Source organism: Phoxinus phoxinus (assembly GCF_949152265.1).
Source record: "Phoxinus phoxinus genome assembly, chromosome: 2".
Taxonomy (NCBI): domain Eukaryota; kingdom Metazoa; phylum Chordata; class Actinopteri; order Cypriniformes; family Leuciscidae; genus Phoxinus; species Phoxinus phoxinus.
In genome coordinates, this window is record NC_136877.1 from 21,124,791 (window position 1) to 21,134,533 (window position 9,743).

The 9,743-nt window shown below is 38.4% G+C and overlaps 1 protein-coding gene across 3 annotated transcripts in view; it reads right to left on the bottom strand.

The window, feature by feature from the left end:
• The window catches only part of nhsl2 (NHS-like 2), a 67,647-nt gene that overhangs the window by 22,159 nt on the left and 35,745 nt on the right, over positions 1–9,743 (bottom strand). The window lies entirely within an intron of this gene.

The following is a 9,743-nucleotide window of genomic DNA, read 5'->3' on the forward strand; positions in this document are numbered from 1 at the left end:
GGTCTGAAGCAGAGAGTTAGTGTCCAAGCATGAGTGGGCTAGAAAGGACTCAATCAAAAGGAAAGGCAAGAGACATTTCCCCCCCCTGAAAAACAGAATGAGCTCATGCTACAAAATCTGTGAACTTTTGTCCAATTTCCGCTTTTATACGTGTTTGGTGGTGGCTGATGGGGATTAATGTTGTACAGTCATACTGTGGTGTCAGAGCCAAAGCCTGATCTGCTGCTTATAGCAGTTAGCACCATTATAACTCTCATTTGGTGAAGCTTTTAAATGATATCCAAACAAGGAATGAATCACACTGGCTACCAGTATTTCTGCTAAGAAAACTATGGTTCATTCTGGTGCAACCACTAGTTATTGTCAACAACAAAAAGAAATGCGAACTCATGTGAAATCAGTAATTTGCATTACACGAAAAACATGTTTAATTTCATTCCGGCTTTTATAAGGGAATCAGTCCGGGTTGTAGACTAGAAGTCTAATTGACGTTTTGATTGTTGTGATTGGCTAAGGTGAGCTCTATTTTCCATCCCTTGCTGTGTTGACACAAAAAGCTAGAACAATCCCACAGGAAAGCTTTATTATGATGTCATTTGTTGACCTGGTTTATTTTGGCTCTGGGTCCTGTAGTATCCACTCAACCTGACTTCAATCTGGACAACAAATCCCAGGCTTCTTTGAGCTTTCACAGGCACAACATATAAACACATTCTCATTTACAGTAGGATCTGGCATGCTGCGCTGGCTCAAAAACCACACGTCATACCTGTGTGAATAAGCATTCAGAGGACTCAAAGTGTGTGTGTATGTACACTCTCAGGAAAATGTGTAAAAAATGTGTACCTTTAGGGTACAACTTGTCACTGGAGTACACTTAAAGGACTTTTGTACAAACATTATCTACCCTAAAAGGTTCATAGAGGAAAGGTTAATCCTCTTGTGTATTTCAGTGGCAAGCCGTTGTGTTTAGGGGTAAAAAAAAAAAAAAAACCTGACAGTACATGCTTTACATGTCACACTTGGGACTATAAAGAACTCTATGGCAAAAGAGTTGTCAGATGCAGCTTGAAGAAATCTCAAAACAGAAGCATCTAAAATAATATTAGTATCTTGTTCATGCAAAACGCAGGAGTATTAAAATAATCTGCTGCAGGAAAAAACGAACAGAAATAAATTAAGATGGTGCATTACAACAGAGTTGAGCAGGGATAACGTCAAAACATGGAAGACGAATTCATCACTGGTTCCCTTGAGATTTTTCTATGGGGTTTTTATAATGGGTCCGTGGTAAACATAACTTCACGATACCTGAACGTTTTGCTCTCCAGAGTAAACTTCACACACTCACACCCCAAACGTTCTTATCTAGTTACATAAAAAAAAAAAAAAAAAAAAAAACATTTAATATGGTTGCGTGTAACGTTGTAGAGCAATACATTCAAGAATCGTCAAATTATGTTTACCACAGACTTTATTTCACTCATAAATTGAAAAACCCCATTATAAAATCCCATAGGAAAATCTCAGGGGAACCAGTGGCGAATTTGACTGCCTATCAAGACTAAACAAATCTGGAGTTTAAAATGATATTTTCTGGGAAAATGAAGATAAAGGTGCACTTGGCATACCATAAAATGCACACATACTTTTTAATAAGTTTTTCCTCTTATTACATAGCTACTTACCAAATAAATAAATAGTAATCGAGTTTAAATAATTTCATTACATGAGAAAAAAGAGACCGCAGAGTGAAATGAGAGACATGAAACTAGCACAGCTATGTAGGAAGACGGTTGCCTGGGACAACAGTTAATTAACGGTCAGTTTAACAGTCATTATACAAAAATATTCAACCTCAATAGTTTGCCTCAACTGACCAATTAAAATAAAGTATTTCAGCGAGCCATGTAATAACCACTGCTAATACTTAGACTGACATACAGTTTATACACACACAATAAAGAAGAATAGAGACCGATGCTCTTTAGATAACTTCCAGGATCTATTGTCCCAACAACAGTACTGACAGGAAAGTGCACTTCATCCACTTCCTGTCACAGCTAGCACACAGACTCTGTGATGAAAAGAGATCTTTGAAGGTGTAGATGAATGAGAGTAACAGGAGAAGTAGATGCGGAGGGAGTGAGCTGTCAGCTCGTTCCTCGGGGAAGGACTCGCATGGGCCTGAACACAGAGGTCAAAGACAGACAAAGTCTGGAGGACGCAGCTCTAATGTGCTGACATCAGGATGTAGGCATCTAAAGTTTGTCCAACATAAAATAACAAGTTCTGCCCTTACACTAACCTACTGAGGCGGAAATAAATGACAGCTCAGTAAAGGGTAAAGCAAGAAGGGACTTTTTTAGAGCTTCTTAGAGCAGCATTGCTTATTTATGACCGTTACCAAATCTTATAATGTTTAAACAAGGGATAGTTTGCCCAAAACGGAAAATTCTGTCATCAATTACGAACCATCATGTCGTTCATAAGACTTCTGTTCTGTTCATCATTGAGACACAAACATTTTTAATATTCTCTCATGTTTGTCCATTAAACTTCACACAACTAAACGTTTCAAGCATCAAAAAAATACAAAAAGTCAAAAAAGTAATCGATTTGGATAGAGAGATTTAATCCAAGTCTTCTGAAGAGAGAAGATCACTTTATATGTGACCCTGGACCACAAAACCAGTCACATGGGTCAATGTTTTGAGATGTATGCATCATCTGAAAGCTGAATACATACGCTTTCTTAACCCACAGTTCTGTCTGTGAGACAGAACTTTATACATGACGACAAATGGGCTACAAACAATAGAAAACTTTTAGTGCCTCCCACAGGAGATCCATCTACCCTGCAATCTACTCTGAGCAATGCTGTTTCTTTGTCATTCATCAGTTTCTATGGGCCATACATCTGTATGGGCCATTTGGTTCACACCTTTACAGACACAGATAGAGTTGAATACATCTGATGCACAGTCACAATGTAAATGAATCTGATTACTGAAAATACAAAATCTTTCAACAATATGAGATACAACTATTTTAAAATCTGAAATCTGAGGGTGCAAAAAAATTTGAACATTGAGAAAATTGCCATTAAAGTTGTTAATTTGTATGCGCGATTGTGCTGCATTTACTCAAAAAAAATAAATGTTCTATTACGGTAGGAAATGTACAAAATATCTTCATGGTTTTGACCCATATAATGTATTGTTGGCTATTGCCACAAATATACCCGTGCGACTGGTTTTGTGATCCAGGGTCACATATGATGAACAGATTTAATTTAGGCTTAATTCACATATAAACATTGATCAACACACATAGAGCACATCAAATATGGTAAATGGAAGCTCAAAAATGTTTGGTCCTCAACTGATTTGCAGAACAGATTTTTAATTTGTTTAATTTTTTGGCACATTAATAGCTACATTATTACTAGACTACAAGAATAAAAACATAAATATTTTATTTTGATGAATTCATGAAATATTTTAGGAGGTTTGTGAAAACATTATTAATATTGAATTGATTATTTTAATTTCTATTGTTTAACTTTTTGTTTTTGCATTTTTCTCACTTGAGAATGTCTATTTGAAAAGTAAACCATTAAATAAGTTATTGTACCTCTTTAACCACCAAATGGTGCCATTGATTGGCAGACCCAATATTTAAAAAACTGAAAAAAACTGAAAGAAAAGTTGAAAAGTGTGATTAACACCAGTTAAAAATTATAAATTGTTTGTCTATATCTTTAGAACTGGCACTTTAGTTTTTGTATGAGTTTGAATTATGATTGTATTAAGTATTTATTTCTATTACTCTATTCCTAATGAAAAAACAAGTATCATTTATAAACTTGTGTCTGCTCAAATATTGTTAATCTCTTCCAGTGGTATACAGGCTCGAGACGACGAGAAGGTGCAATGAGAGACAGAAATGGAAAGTGCAAGACAAGGTATGCGCAAAGAAGCAAAGTGTGAAAAGTCACAAATGAAAGTGTAGGGATGGACAGAGAGAGAGAGAGAGAAAGAAAGAGAGAGGGAGAGTTTGTGCTTGTAAGCAGCTGGCTTTTGCTGGAACGTATCTGTCAGTGGCAGGATCAATAGATGACTGATAAAGACAGAGGTTTGGCAGAAGTCTGAATGCACACTGGAAAACATAAGCACAACACACACGTATACAGACACAGTAGTTTAACCCTCACTTCAGCTCTCTCTGCTCAGGCATTTAGACTGTCAGTCAGGCTGTGTGGCCGCCCGGACTCAAAGGCTTCATTTAGAAACTCGTTTGCATAAAAAATTCTATGAGGCTTAATTTTGTCTCCCATTCATTTTACATGCATAATTAGCCAGTGAGCTCTGGAAGCCTTCCGTGTGTGTGTGTGTGTGTGTGTGTGTGTGTGTGTGTGTGTGTGTGTGTGTGTGTGTGTGTGTGTGTGTGTGTGTGTAATGTTTGAGCAGAAAACTGTTTGTGTATGTTGTCATGTGTTCAGTTTCTGCATGTTTGCGGGTCTGTATTCGAAACTGGCATTGTGTGTGTCTGTGTAAAATACAGTGAGTGAGTGTGTCATGGTTATTATTCCGCATTTGTGGGACTAAGCAGGAATTCAGTGCTGAAATATGAACCCAAGGGAGAGTGAAAACTGGAATGGCAAATGGGCACCAGCTCCATGTCTTGAGCTTCAGCATGTTGTGTGTGTGTGTGAGACTGTTATGAATCTCTGCGACCCAGGATCACTTTCACAGAGGTGTGTTATGATTCCATGACCAAGGTGTGCTTCACACACCCATACAATGGCACACAAGACAGTACATTCACATGCAGCATTCATATTCCATTCAATTTGTCAACCAAAACATACTGTTGTTAAGTTATCAACAGTGCAGACTAACAGCTTACACTCTCAAACTCATTATTAAATATGACAGATTACAACCTTTGCAACACAAATGCTAACGGTGTAAGCTCACAAATCCTGCTTCAGGAGAGAAGATGATCTCCTATCTCAAAGAAACCCTCTAACAGACGTCTTCCTGCATTACTGTCTGACCTCCCTGTCGCTCTATAGAGCGTCTTCATACTTCCAGCAGTCACGGTGGGTCTCTGAGTTTAAAATATTTAAGAAATTATCCTATTAAGCGCTCTGTGTCAGTCATGGCTCTACAAAAAACATACAGAAAACACAGGATCGCTAACCCTACCTGTTTTTCCTCGGAAGACATCTAGCCTCTCCATAATAACATCCATAGAAGGAAGGAGAGTTAGAGAAAGAAATGGTCTAGTGACATAGACCTCTAGAGTTACCAAAATGTGAGTTGGGAGTGAGTGAGAGAGGAAGGGAAGGAGAGAGAGAGAGAGAGGCAGGATACATGAGCACTCAGTGTTTTAGGTCGTCCCCCTCCCCACTCTATTGTCAACGCAGCACTGCTTTTTCCTTCCCATGCTTACGAGTGCCTTCCTGTCCTGCTGGAGGTGACAGCCAAACAGCCAATGGGACGTCTGGAAACGCTCACAGGCAGTCACAGCAGCTATAAAGCCAACAAAGTCTAACAACACTGAACATTAACTACTCAAGAAAACAGTTACCAGGGTCCAAAATTAGCACTCGCCAAGTAGGAGTCAAAATTGGCTTTGGGGAGTTTATTGCCTGTGGATAGTAATTTTATATAAAGAAATGCAACATAATATATAATAATATGCATAAACATCTGCTGTGGCACATCCGTCTTTTACGGACAAAACGTAAATAAGATTTCTAAAATATATATTGTTCAAGCAAGGATGCATTCAATTGATCAAAAGTGAAGCCTTACAAAATATTTCAAATAAATTCCATTCTTTTGTACTTTCTATTCATCTAAGAATGTTTAAAAAAAAAATTATATTACTCAAAAGTGTCCACAAAAATATTAAGCAGCACCACTGTTTCCAACATTGATAAAAAGAAATGCGTCTTGAGCAGCAAATCATATTAGAATGATTTCTGAAGGATCATGTGATCATGTAATTTAAAATTTTAATATTTCACAATATTTTTGTTTTTACTGTATTTTTATCAAATAAAGGCAGTCTTGGTGAATATAAAAGATTCTTTCGAAAAACAAGATCACACTGACCCCAAACTTTTGACAAAATCTTGATGTGTCTTCATGTTTTTGTGACAGATGGAGATGGAGAATGACACAATGACCTGTGCTGATGGAAAATAACTATGACTGTGACTGTATAAATGACTGTGAAAAGGACAAAAATAACTCAAAATATCAGGGCCAGTAAGAAGTTGTTGTTTTTGGGCGGAGGGGGCAGGGTATAAATCTTCACAGTTCATTCCCCATCAGCAGGTGTGGCAATGGGGAGTGAATTTTAGACCCTGAACACAATATTATGATTTAAGATTGACAAAATGAAAGGGGAACATTTTGTATGGTGAAAAAAAAATCATATATTATTATCAAATAAATACAGACACAACACGAATGCTTATAAATAAATAACAAATAGCCTACATAATACGACATTGAAAGTTTCAGTATATGACTGCTGTGCTATCTGACCAACAGCTGTGTTTATGTGTCCAAGCTGCTTGTGACATGCAAGGTCAAAAACACATGGATTAGGTCCACTATCTCACATACACAAAACCAAAAACATAAATATTCACAACAGATTTAACTGTGTTTTTGTACTAAAAAAAAAATCAGATCCGATAAACCAGCGGTGAGCAAAACACTTTCAACTACGGCACATGCTGTACTGGTCTAATACAGGTTTCAGTGTGTGGATGTACATAACTCACAAGTATTTTCACACACTTCTGTTAAGAACACCAGATGTGTCTGCTTGAATGTTGAGAATTTCTGTTTATATATAGATGATAATTTATGTGGTTTTATGAGGTAAAGTGAACTAAGACGTCTCAGGGGTTGACACAGGAAAACTGACGCAGTGTGGGAAAAAACACACTCACACACACACACACACACACACACACACACACACACACACACACACACACACACACACACACACACACACACACACACACACACACACACACACACAGCATCAAACAGGCTTTCAATTGACTGGCAATACCACCTGTCCGTTGCCATGACAACAACTGCCCAGTCTCACACAGCAACACACAGCTCTCTCTCTCTCTATCTGTTCATGTCAGGGTACGGCCCTTCTCTGAGAGCATGACGTCAGCGTAGGAGAAAAAGTATGAATGAAAACAATGTGTGTATAGAAAGCAACGTGTGTACAGAGCACTGTGAACTCAAGACATTACACAAAAACACGCATAGATCGCCAGTCATTTGCCGTTGAATATTTGAGCACTATAACTGTGCGAGACCATCAATAACTTTGATCAACAGACTGCACACTCAGAGCCAGTGGCATGAATCAGAAATAAGAACCAGAATTATAATTCAAATTAATAATGAGGAGGATTACTTCAACATTACAGATTCTGAACCGTCCAAATATACTGCGTAGTGGAAACTGGATCCAGAATCAGAAGAACCTTCCAGTTCACACAAAAAAAAAAACACTTTACAGCAGACACTGGATTTAGAATTAGATTCAGAATTTGAAACCGAAATGAAATAAGATTCAGAATAGGAATCGCAAAAAGAATCGCTTTATTCTGATCACTATGGAAGCTTGTTTCTTCCATGTACGAGTTATAAAGTCAGAATTGCAAGATCTCGCAAATCTGACTTTTTTTATTGGAATCACGCAATTCTGATTTTACTACACGCAGTTAGAAGTTTATATCTAGGAATTCTGACTTTATAACACGCAATTGTAATAAAATGTGAGCTGACTTTATTTCCTTTAGAATTGGACTTCAAAACTATAAGAGTCTATACTGTATATCTCACAATCCTGAGAAAAAAAGTCCGAATGACGAGATATTAACTCACAATTACGTGAAAAAAAGTCAGAAATGCTTTATATCTCGCAGTTTATATCTCGATAGGATAAAAAGTCTCAAATATCTTTTACATTTTTTATTCTGTGGTGGAAACAAGCTTCCAGATAGATCACTGATTTGAAAACATCCACCCAAAAAATGCTCATTGCCATCATGTACACTGCATGCAGAATCAGAAGTTAGTATCAGTAATCAGAATCCAAAAATGAATCAGAATAACCTTTTCTTAATTACTGATTCATAACCTTCCAGTACTCTGGAGAAAACCAATAAACAGACACTGGATTCAGAATCAGATTCAGAATTAGACATCAAATAAGATTTAGAATAAGAATCACAAACATAATCACTTTATCCTGACACTACACTGATTCTAAACCATCCAGTAAAGAATAATTAGACTTAGACTTAGAAAACTTTAATGTCCTCAGAGAGGCAATTTGTTGTACAGTACAGACATATTGACACATAATCCACAACACAAACATTATCCACATGCACAATATCATAAATAAATAAAACTACTTCACATTCACATATGTTCTCCAATCATACCCCTCCCCACACCTTATTTGATTGGGTTATTGCCATGGGAATAATAATAAGTAATGCCACACAATGAATGCTGGATTCATAAGCACACAAAAAAAAAAAAAAAACACTACATGATGAATTCTGAATTAGAAACCAGCCAAGCAACATTAAAAAAGCCAACACTGCAAAACAAAGAGATTTATACTTGATTCTGCTCCTTAAATATCCCATGAAGGCGGCTCGCTTTAAGCCCCATAAACGCTCTTATGTCTAGGACGTTCTTGAGAGAGCGTGATAGTGTTAAAGAAGACATGTTTGCTTGTACCAATATAGTGTGCATGCGCGTGTCCTCTCTAATTCACAGATAAGAGATAGAGTGGCAGCTCCACATCTCCACACCCCCCTGCTCCCTCTCATCTCCCCGTCCTGATCGTCTTCTCGAACTGCCATCACTCATCTGTCTTAAACCTCTCTCCTCCCAAACCATTTACCACCACCCCTTTCCCCTCTCATCTTTTATTTTGTTCTCCATTCTCTCTGATCCTCTCTGACTCCGGCTGTCCTCTGTGTCTGTGTGGGGCTACACAGTTCTCAAGGCTTGCCACTTCTTTGATCCGTTCCTTTTCTCTCTCTTTTTTTTTGGATAAAGGGAAGAAAACGCAAGAGGTTTCAAAGAGCTCAGTGATAACGAGAGAGTGAACAGTGGTTTCAAACCCAACGGTGACCCTGACTACAACAGCAACACTGATAAGTCACATGAAACCAGTCACAGACACTGATATCCTCTCATATGCACACACACACACACACACACACACACACACGATGACATGCACAACACCTGAAGTGACAGTCAAATAATCTGTGGCACTGTGGAGAGTGCATGTGCGTGCGAGCGAATCTGTGCACACATCTAGTTGTGACACAGGTACGTGCGTGTGCGCTTTACCTGTTGCCCCCTTGGTTTTATGCCTCCCTTTTGCCCGGCGTTGGGAATTGCCCATAGTTCCGTGTTTCCTGTCCCAAAACATCACCTCATCCCAAGGTTGAAGCCACACAGATTGACAATGACTGAGAGTGTGTTGGTGCGTCTATGTGCGTGAGCACGGCAGCGCAAGCATGTGCGTGTGCCCGTCTGACACGGAGCAGTCGGCGAGACTGAGTCAGTTTGTTTGCGTGAACGTGAGTGTGTGAGGGTGCGTGTGTATGTGTGTGAGTGTGAGAGAGAGAAAGAGAGCATGCGCCCCATCCAGTT